We start from the raw sequence: 10,165 nt of genomic DNA on the forward strand, positions 1-10,165 counted from the left end.
GAGGTTTGAATGTTACAAATGGTGGTTTTTCTGGGTTCGCGGAGCTGGGCCACGGCTCTGTTCTAGAGTGTTGCAGCCCTTTTGAGTAAGGAAGAGCCAGGAGGACTCTCAGATGAGGGAGCGTCGCGGCGCCACAGGGGCAGGGTCACGGCGCGTGTTTGTGGTCAGAGAGGCCTAGCCTCTGTTTTAGGGGGCGGGCCACGACGCAGGTCTTAGGGGCCATAAGGGCATTTATTTCCTTTTGGAGTTTTTAAGCATGGGAACCTAACCTTTGGTGCTCGGGATCGATCCCACTACCATTTTTGGTGGAATTTGATGTCCCGGAGGCTAGAATTCTATCCGGAAACCCTTACCCAATTATTGATGGAATCCATTATCATGATTGTGACTAGGTGTACGCTTGGGCTCGGGGCAGGATCGTGCTCGGGGGTCGTCTTTCCTAATTAAAGCACTTGGAATTGAAGGTAAGAAAACTGCACCTGGTTGTGGAATTTATATTGGGACTAAGGGTTCCCTATTTTGTATGATCTTTAAAGAGGATGGTATTATGCCATGTGAATTGTAAATGGATGGTATCACGCCACGTAAATAGTAAACGTGCGGCCTAAGAGCGCCGGAGTTTACACTTGCGTATAGGGCGCGACTCGGCCACTGGTAACCGAGGACAGCTTATTATGCACTAAGCTCGGTTTAAGCGGGCCGGAGTCAGTGGATTAATTAGAGGGTGCGACCTAAGTTGTCGGCCCTAACTATCATGTGATTTGAGTGCAATTATTACGATGATTATGATATGCTGGTTGGTTGAATGGAAGATTGTTAGCTTGTTGAATATTATCGTTGAATAGGTGAATGTTGTGTATTGTTGAGTACTTGGTTATGTCTTGTGAAATAATTGAATATTATTAGTGATTATGTTTATAATGTTATGTTTTCTTGATGAGCCTTGGCTCACGGGTGCTACGTGGTGCAGGTAAGGGCAAGGGTAAGGCAAGTTAACCATGGGTTGGAGAGCTCTGTGGGCGATGTGTACATTGTCAGCTGCTCGACCGCCACGGTCGAGGATTTGTAAAGGAACGAGAACCTAAAATGTGTATTTTGCCATTAGAGTGGCTTGGTTATTTATAAGCTTTGGAAAATTCTGTAATTGCGTTATTTAAACCTTGATTTGGGATCCCTTGTACCAAACATGTATCTTAATGAAAATTGTTCGTTTATAACCAAAATATTTTAAACCAAACCTATTTGTATCATTAGATTCACATTTTTAATCAAATGACTTGATTAGCAAGTCTCGCACTATTTCAAACAGATAGTGTAACTGTCTTGGTTATCCAGGGAGTTGTAACTTGGTATCAGAGCGTCCTAGGTTTAAGGGTTCCTGGAGATTGGCTGGACATGTACACTTGCCGCTAAAGACAAGCTTGACTCAGGGTTCTATAATTGAATATATGAGACTACATGCTTAAGATTTTGATTGAAATATGAATGTATTATGTTGTATGACCGTAGGAAGCATGATAGAGTGTGAATAAACATGGTAGTAATAAATTGGGTAGCTAAATGATTATAATTATGAATTAATGTTTATTATGATTTATGTGTGCATGAATATTGTGGTTATTTGGACCTGGATATGGTTTGGTTCGGGGTGTGAACCTCAGGGCTGAGGAGTTTAGTCAGCAATGGCGGATGAAATCAAATTGTTTGTGTTCAGAATGGTTAAGTAGATGCGACATTGTTTCACAGAAGGGTTGCAGATGATAATTGGGGTTAGAAGCCTTCATCTGCCCCTGAAAGTCGCATAGATGTTTGCTAACATGTGAGTAAACGCTGTGGGTTTAATATAAGGATACAAGCACATAAAGAGTCTTAAATGGAAGGCCAAAAAGGGCGTTGACCTCTGGTTTGAGGAGGAAAATTCGAATTTGTTTAAGAATTGGTTAGTATATGGGCAAAGCTTCCTTGGAAATATGAAGATGAGAGGTCATAAATGAGGAGTTGCACTAAGTACTGGTTGTAGAAGGATACCAGGAAATGGTATTCGGACCGAGATATTGGCATAATGAGTTGGAAAGAACTCAGATGGTGATTTGATAAAAGAGGTTATAAAAGCATAGTCTGAGCTGCGAAGACTAATAGGCTTATAAGCTTGATTTGGAATGATAAGGTAACAATAGTGTACATCAATGAGTTTTGTGAGTTGGGTAACTCATTTTGGAAGGTTGGTACGAGTGGAGCTAGTTGGAAATGACGGCTCGGTTAAGGGTCAAACTCTGATATGGGTCGGAGTATCAGGGTTGCTCCAATATATGAGATCTTCGTCTGTGTTTAGGCGGCACTGAGGGACATGTTAGTTGTGATTTAGGGAAATTAGGTTAGAGCATGAATGTCGTAGGGCAGGAGATGCAAAAGATAATACCTCCATTAGTAGAATTCAGTAAGGACCCGCTTTTGGCAACCGAGGTAGAAGAACCCCAAGCAGTGCTATGGCACTTAATTTCTGATAAGAAAGGGGGTTTGATTGTAAAGGTAGTCACTAGGATGGTGACTGGAACTAGTGAGATTGTTTGGTATGCACCTGAGGCAGAGGACGTCACCTGTAAGGATATCAGGTGAGGGTACGATTTCTATATGAATGATTGATATGTTAGGATGGATTTCCCATGGTTAGGGAAACAGAAGACTAGGATGTTTTGCTATAGAAGATGTCCGAGGCTAGTTTCTCGAAGACGATCATTTGATTGAATGGTTCATGTATTTGGTTATATAACGAGCTGGGAGAGTTCGACATTGGGAATATGCCTCAACGGTACTGTGCGGGCTAAAGGTATTAGTATTTGTTGAGAAGGTATTAGACACTTCCAGAAGAGAAATTGGGACACAAGTAATAGAGAGGTTTGTGGTGAGAGCAATATAGCTTGTCATACGAAAGCCTCGATGAGTTAGAATGAGAGTTAATTTGTTAAGAGACAACCATGGATTGTAAAGGATATCATCTGGAGTACTTTAGTTGGACTGAATGGGAACTAAGTTGACCAGTGGGGAATTTAGATGGGTATACAAGGAAAGATTGGGTGTGCTTCAAGGTCGGACTACAGGTAGGTTTGATATCAGGAACAATGTGGCAGACGGTACTGGTTGACAGAAAGAATTACTGAAGCAGTTGAAGAAATTTGACCTTGGATTAGACAGAGCATCATATTGTGGGAATTGTTTGTATCGTCTGTTAAGGATGAAGAATTTTACATACTTGGTTATTAAACAGGACAATGTTTCCAGGAATTGATCTACGATCTGGTTATTACCGGCTGGAGATCAAGGAAAGAGACATTTAAGGAATTACTACGTATACCGAGTAGGGTGTGAGGAATTGGTAACAAAGGTTCTTAACTGGTTCAAGCTTCAGCCATAGAGGTAAGTTCTTTAAGTAGGAAATATAAGAGCGGTATGGACAAGTCTCCTTCAGGTTTACGAGCGGTATGTCAGATTACTCTCCAGTCAAAGTGAGAAGCGAGCGACTATTACGCTGAAGATGTTAGCACTAAGGAAGCAGGGTCACAGGTAAGGCTCTATGAAGTGCTAGTTTGGTCTCGCTAGGGGTATTCAGAATAGTGCTATAAGAAGAAGAGGGGTCAGGTATGAAGAGATTTGGTTTGAAGTCACAAAGAAGCTACTAAAGAACGTATGAGGGATAGGAAGCACAACAAGAATGGTAAGCATGTCATCTACTACATAAGTAACTTTGCAGGCAGCTACACAAGAAATTAGAGGAACAGTGTAACTTGAAGATTAAACCGAATGGATAGTGTCAGATCGAAAATTTGGAAGACAGGGTAAGAATTGATTAGCACTTGGTGATGCAGGAGTATGCATATTATGGTTGAGTATAGAGGGATAACATGAAGGACCTAACCTATGATAAGAATATGATACTGTGAGGGTGCATCACAGGTTGGGCACGCCCAGTCTCGGGCTGATGTGAGGATGGATCACGTCTCGCGGTAGGTAAAATGGGAACATGGTCGATATACTAGAAGTGGTAGGTAGGCAGAGTATGTATAGGGTAAGGTAATGAGCGTTTGGTCATTTGTAAAAAAGATAATGTTGAGACCAAGATTTAGTGAAATATAATGGATAGATGGTTGTTGTTGGAAATCCTCGGCTGTGCGAGGGAAAGATTTGATTGTAGGAGGATCTTTTATTTGGGAAAAATGTGTGTCAGCTAAAAAGAATGTCATGGGTTATGATGGACTTGACAAGGTAATGATTGAGATTGGTATAGCCTTAGTGTGTGGTAATGAGCAGGTATGTGCTCCTTTGGACAACGAAATCAAAAGTGATGGTTAGGAGGAAACAGGGAAGAACCCTATCAAGGTATTATGAGTTAGGGTACCAAGATCGGATGAATGATCCGATGGAAGTTTGGGGTGGAGATGGGAATTCTAAATGGATATCGTTCCACTTCCTAGGGTATGTTGTACTGGAAGGTTTGAGCGGGGACAGAATTCAGTGTACCTGAATATTGGGAGGTAAAGTGATATGGTGGTGGATCATAGGAATGGACCACATTGAACTATAAATAAATTGATTGAATAGGGGAAAAATTGTAACTTAGTTGAATGAGTTAGTATAATTTGGTTTGTATAAATTAGTAATGGGGTAGAACGTTGCTAATGCTAAGTTGAAGATCCATTAGTTTTCCAAGTTTTGGAAAGGGGCCATAGAACGAAGAGAACCGAGTGGGAATCTGAAATTACTGATTGGTTGCAGATAGGATAACAATCTGAGGGCTTAACAGTTATGTTAAGGGATTAGGCGTTGAATGTGTAAACACCTGAGATGTTAAGGGAAGTATACTCTTTGGTGAAACAGTCATGGTGATGGATGCTGGAGTACAGCTAAGGTGACACGACGTAGGATATGGTAAGATAAAAAGCAAGGAGTGCTATATAAAGTAGAGAAGTGAAAGATAGTGGATACTACGAATTAGTATTGGTTCAGAGAAAGACCAAAGGGGTTGTTGGAATCCTTAAGGCAGGAGTATCTGCCTATCTGAAAGGACATAGGAACTTGTAAATTGTTAACTTGGAATACAAAGTTCCAGGATGAGAGATTTGTATCTCTCCAAGTGAGTGCAGACAAGGGAAAGTATGTTGTTCTAGAAAAGAAAGGGGAGTTCTGACTCCCAATTCAACCGGAATTCTGAGGTTGTTCCAAGGTTTAGGCCGGGGGCCTATAAGTTAAGCTCACCCTGGTAGGGGTGATGACTCATTAGTATTTCTGTTAGCGAGAATAAGTCAATGATGCAATTGTTGTAAACTAAGCAGGCTCTGGAGTTTCTGCAGATCTGATGTATAAGTAAAAGTTAAAGAAAGTATAGCTATCAGACAAGATCTTGTGGAACAAGATTGTTATGCACGCTTAAGTATTATTGAAGGTTATGAGTAAAGGCGTTGGACACTGGGAATTATAGTCAGAGGTAAGAGGTTTATTGTCTGAAGTGTTCAAGTAAATTTTGAGGACGAAATTAGTGTAAGGAGGGGATAGTTGTAACGACCCAAAATTCCTAATAAGGCTTTAGGGCCTTGATTAGTGTGCCGGGAGGGCATAATTTGAAGTTATGTGAATTAATGGTGTGTTATGCATGATTATGTGAAATGCATGTTTATGAGTAATGGGTTAGCATGCGGGCCCTGTTAGGTTGTAAGAGCATAATTGTAATTTTGGCCCGTTAGGACATAAACGTGATTTTGTGATAAACTGTTAAGACCACATTATTATGTGGAAATATGTGTTTGCAGCTTTCGGCACGAGGTGATCCTATGGAGCAAGTAGCGGTAAAGTCACAACGGGACCCGGTACTTGACTTGGGGCAAGTCAAGGGGTATTTCGGGTTATGGAAATTAATAATTTAGGAAGCCTAAGTGAGAATATTAGGGAAATTTTACAGTTTTGCCCTCGGGGACGTTTCCGGTACCCCGAGCCTCAGGATAGACTTAATTAACTAAGGTTAGACTAAGGAAAAAATAGAAAATAGTAGAAATTCAAGGAACCGACTCTTCTCTCCCTCTCTACTTTTCTCTCAAGGAACTCAGTGAAACCAAAGGATTAGTGGCTGGGAATGAGAGTTTGAGCTGAGCAATTGGAGGTTTAATTCAGTGGAAGCTAAGGAACTAACTAGAAACTAAGGTAAGCTGTAAGTTTTACGCATGGTGGTTAGAATTCTGTGATTTTTGTTGAATTCTAAGAGATTTGTGGTTTCGAAATTGAAGATTGAATTAAAGCTAGGAACTTGGGAGTTAGCCCAGAAATAGCTTGGAGAATTTGTTCTGCAATGAAGGTAAGTTCGAAATTATGATTTAATGTTTGAATTCTGGTGTTTTCATGGCAGGTTTGAGTGTGTAGAGTCCAAGAACTTTACTTAGCTAATTATTTAGTAGTATTATAGTATGTATAGTATTATCTTTGTAACTGTGGATTTTTGGTTCAGACCGGGAATTATTTGGACACTCATAGTAGTACTTATAGATTTTCTAAGTTTAACCTATAGTTTAAGAATATTAATGTTAACCTAAGGTTTGATTATATGACTGATATTAAGAATAATATTTATTATACTATAAGGTTTAGATGAGGACCAATAGGATTTTAAGCACATGTTATGAATGGGTAATTAAGGATTAAGTATTTTGAGGATTTAATTTAATAAGGAGTAAAGTTTGAATGCAATAGGGTCAGTCAGCAGCTTTGAATACGTTGAGGGCTTAGTCAAGGTTGTTTACTCCATTCAAACTTAGCTAAAAATGTGTAATTTCGTGTTTAATTAATTAGCGTGTGCCGATATATCGTAGCTATAGGGGGCGATATATCGCAACACGTAGATACGGAAAACACGAGACGATGCACGACAGCCTCGGGCATACTGGCCCAGGCGATATATCGCCTACAGGGGGCGATATATCGCCTCCTTCAGTGTATTTTCAAAAGTTTTTGAATTCTTTTCCTTTCAGCCATCCAACCTCTTGATAAGTCCAGCATCTTTTTGAACGAGTCTTCAGCCTCTGCTGAACGATTATTCAAATTATTTTCACCTAAAAAGCTATTATTTTTATTCAAGTAAAATCAAGATCCTTTCATTCCTAAACTCTATAAATAGGACCTAGTACCCAGCCATTATTCACCTTTTGCTCTAAGTTCAGAGGCTGCAAGTGCTAAGTGAGTGTGAGAGTATAAACACCTAGGTTTTGGGGAAATCATAAGCTTATCAAACACTTTGGGAAGTAAGGTTCTATAGTATTTCGGTTGTGGTGTAGATTGGTCTTACAAGTCTTTGAGGTAAACCAAAACTCTAGTTCATTTGTTTTATGTTATTTTCTTTCTCATAGCCTTCTACTCAGTCTCCTAACCTCATTCTTATTTTGGTTAGGAAATCTAAGTTCTTGAGCACATAAGTTTTGGTAAGCATGTTTTTCAATGGTTTAGTCTTCACATTCCTTTTCATCTTTTTTTCTTCATTAGACTCACTCTTTCTCATAATGGTTATTAGGAGTGTTCCAAAGTCCCAACGCTGTCCACATATCCCGGTAACTTTGGTAAGGAAAATAGGATAGAATCTATATGTTTTATGCTTGTGTTATCTTATGTGATATGTTATGAAATATGTTATAAATATGTTATGAAATGTGTATGTTTGTAGGCTTGGGCATATGACCCATATGACTAACAAGACCCAAAAAAGATTATGGGCATATGACCTACTTAGCTAGTAGAACCCCACTAATCTCATGGGCATATGACTTGTTTAGTCTATGGGATCCCAAGTAATAATGGCCATTATAATAAGTGTATGTAGTAAGTGTTATGATATGTCTTTATGTTCATTATGAAATTTTATGTTTATGACTATGTGTTAGATTTTCCTTACTGGGCATTAGGCTCATTCCTTTTTGTTTTATGTGCAGGAAAATAGCTTTAGAGGCGGTAAGATTCGTGGACGCTTAGAGAATGTGTATCGATGGTGAATGGAGGCAAGGAGTCGAGAGTTCGATTTTTTCGAGGATGTAGTCTTGTTTTACCTTTTTATGGTTTTACATATATTTTTCCGCACTTTCTTTGTAACTCCTTTTTACTTTAAGTTATGTTTTGTTTTAAAGACAATGGGTACCCATATCCTACTTATTTTATGAAAGTAACTTTTGTTTCTACAAGTTTCTAATAAATTTATGGTATTTTCGCAAATGTAAGTCTTATTAAGGTTTGTATGTATAGTTTCATTAATGGTCCAAAAAGTCTAGAGTAGTGGGTCATTACAGAGTGTTCTTGAGTTTGTGGGTTCAAAAGATTGAAATGTTGTTTTGATGGGTTTCTAGACTAGATTTATGTTGGGTTATGTTGTTGAAATCATGTTAGAATGTTAGGATAATTGAATTGTGTTATTGGGATGGTTTAGAGTGGATTTGGCTGAGGTTTGAATGTTACAAATGGTGGTTTTTCTGGGTTCACAGAGCTGGGCCGCGGCTCTGTTCTAGAGTGTCGCAGCCCTTCGGAGCAAGGAAGAGCCAGGAGGGCTCTCAGATGAGGGAGAGCCGCGGCGCCACAGGGGCAGGGCCACGACACGTGTTTGTGGTCAGAAAGGCCTAGACTCTGTTTTAGGGGGCGGGCCGCGGCGCAGGTCCTAGGTGCCGCGGCCCTTATGGGCATTTATGGCCTTTTGGAGTTTTTAAGCGTGGGAACCAAACCTTTGGTGCTCGGGATCGATCCCACTACCGTGTTTGGTGGAATTTGATGTCTCGGAGGCTAGAATTCTATCAGGAAACCCTTACACAATTATTGATGGTATCCTTTATCATGATTGTGACTAGGTGTGCGCTTGGGCTCGGGGCAGGATCATGCTCGGGGGTCGTCTTTCCTAATTAAAGCATTTGGAATTGAATATAAGAAAACTGCACCCAGTTGTGGAATTTATATTGGGACTAAGGGTTCCCTATTTTGTATGCTCTTTAAAGAGGATGGTATTATGCCATGTGAATTGTAAATGGATGGTATCACGCCATGTAAATAGTAAACGTGCGGCCTAAGAGCGTCGGAGTTTACACTTGCGCACAGGGCACAGCTCGGCCACTGGTAGCCGAGGATAACTTATTATGCACTGAGCTTGGTTTAAGCGGGCCGGAGTGAGTGGGTTAATCAGAGGGTGCGACCTAAGTTGTCGGCCCTAACTATCATGTGACTTGAGTGCAATTAATATGATGATTATGATATGCTGGTTAGTTGAATGGCAGATTGTTAGCTTGTTGAATATTATCGTTGAATAGGTGAAAGTTGTGTACTGTTGAGTACTTGGTTATGTCTTGTGAAATAATTGAATATTATTAGTGATTGTGTTTAAAATGTTATGTTTTCTTGCTGGGCCTTGGCTCACGGGTGCTACGTGGTGTAGGTAAGGGCAAGGGTAAGGCAAGTTAACCATGGGTTGGAGAGCTCTGGGGGCGATGTGTACATTGTCAGCTGCTCGGCCGCCACGGTCGAGGATTTGTAAAGGAACAAGAACCTAAAATGTGTATTTTTCCATTAGAGTGGCTTGGTTATTTTTAAGCTTTGGAAAATTCTGTAATTGCGTTATTTAAACCTTTATTTGGGATCCCTTGTACCAAACATGTATTTTAATGAAAATTGTTCGTTTATAACCAAAATCTTTTAAACCCAACCTGTTTGTATCATTAGATTCACATTTTTAATCAAATTAACTTGATTAACAAGTCCCGCACTATTTCAAACACACAGTGTAACGGTCTTGGTTATCCAGGGCGTTACATTATCAATCAAACATTAATTAACATTTATTTAAATAAATAAATGTAATGACTCAACTATTCTAAGACCTTGGACCATGAGAACTACTAAACATAGTTATTACTTTGAAGAACATATACATAAGGAATAATAATAGCTTTATTAAAACTTTAACATAATATTGTGGAAATTACAAAGTATAGTAGAATTTTGGTATGGGTACCCATTTTTTAAAATATAAAAAATAATTTTAAACTAAAGAAGATTGTTTACAATACTAAATGCGAAAAATACAAATATAATTTAAAAAAAAACTAAAAATAATGTCATCCTCGATCGACTTGCAGCCCATTCATTCTATTCATCCTCAATA

The sequence above is a fragment of the Humulus lupulus genome, chromosome 2 (genome assembly GCF_963169125.1).
Source record: "Humulus lupulus chromosome 2, drHumLupu1.1, whole genome shotgun sequence".
In the NCBI taxonomy this organism is placed as follows: Eukaryota; Viridiplantae; Streptophyta; class Magnoliopsida; order Rosales; family Cannabaceae; genus Humulus; species Humulus lupulus.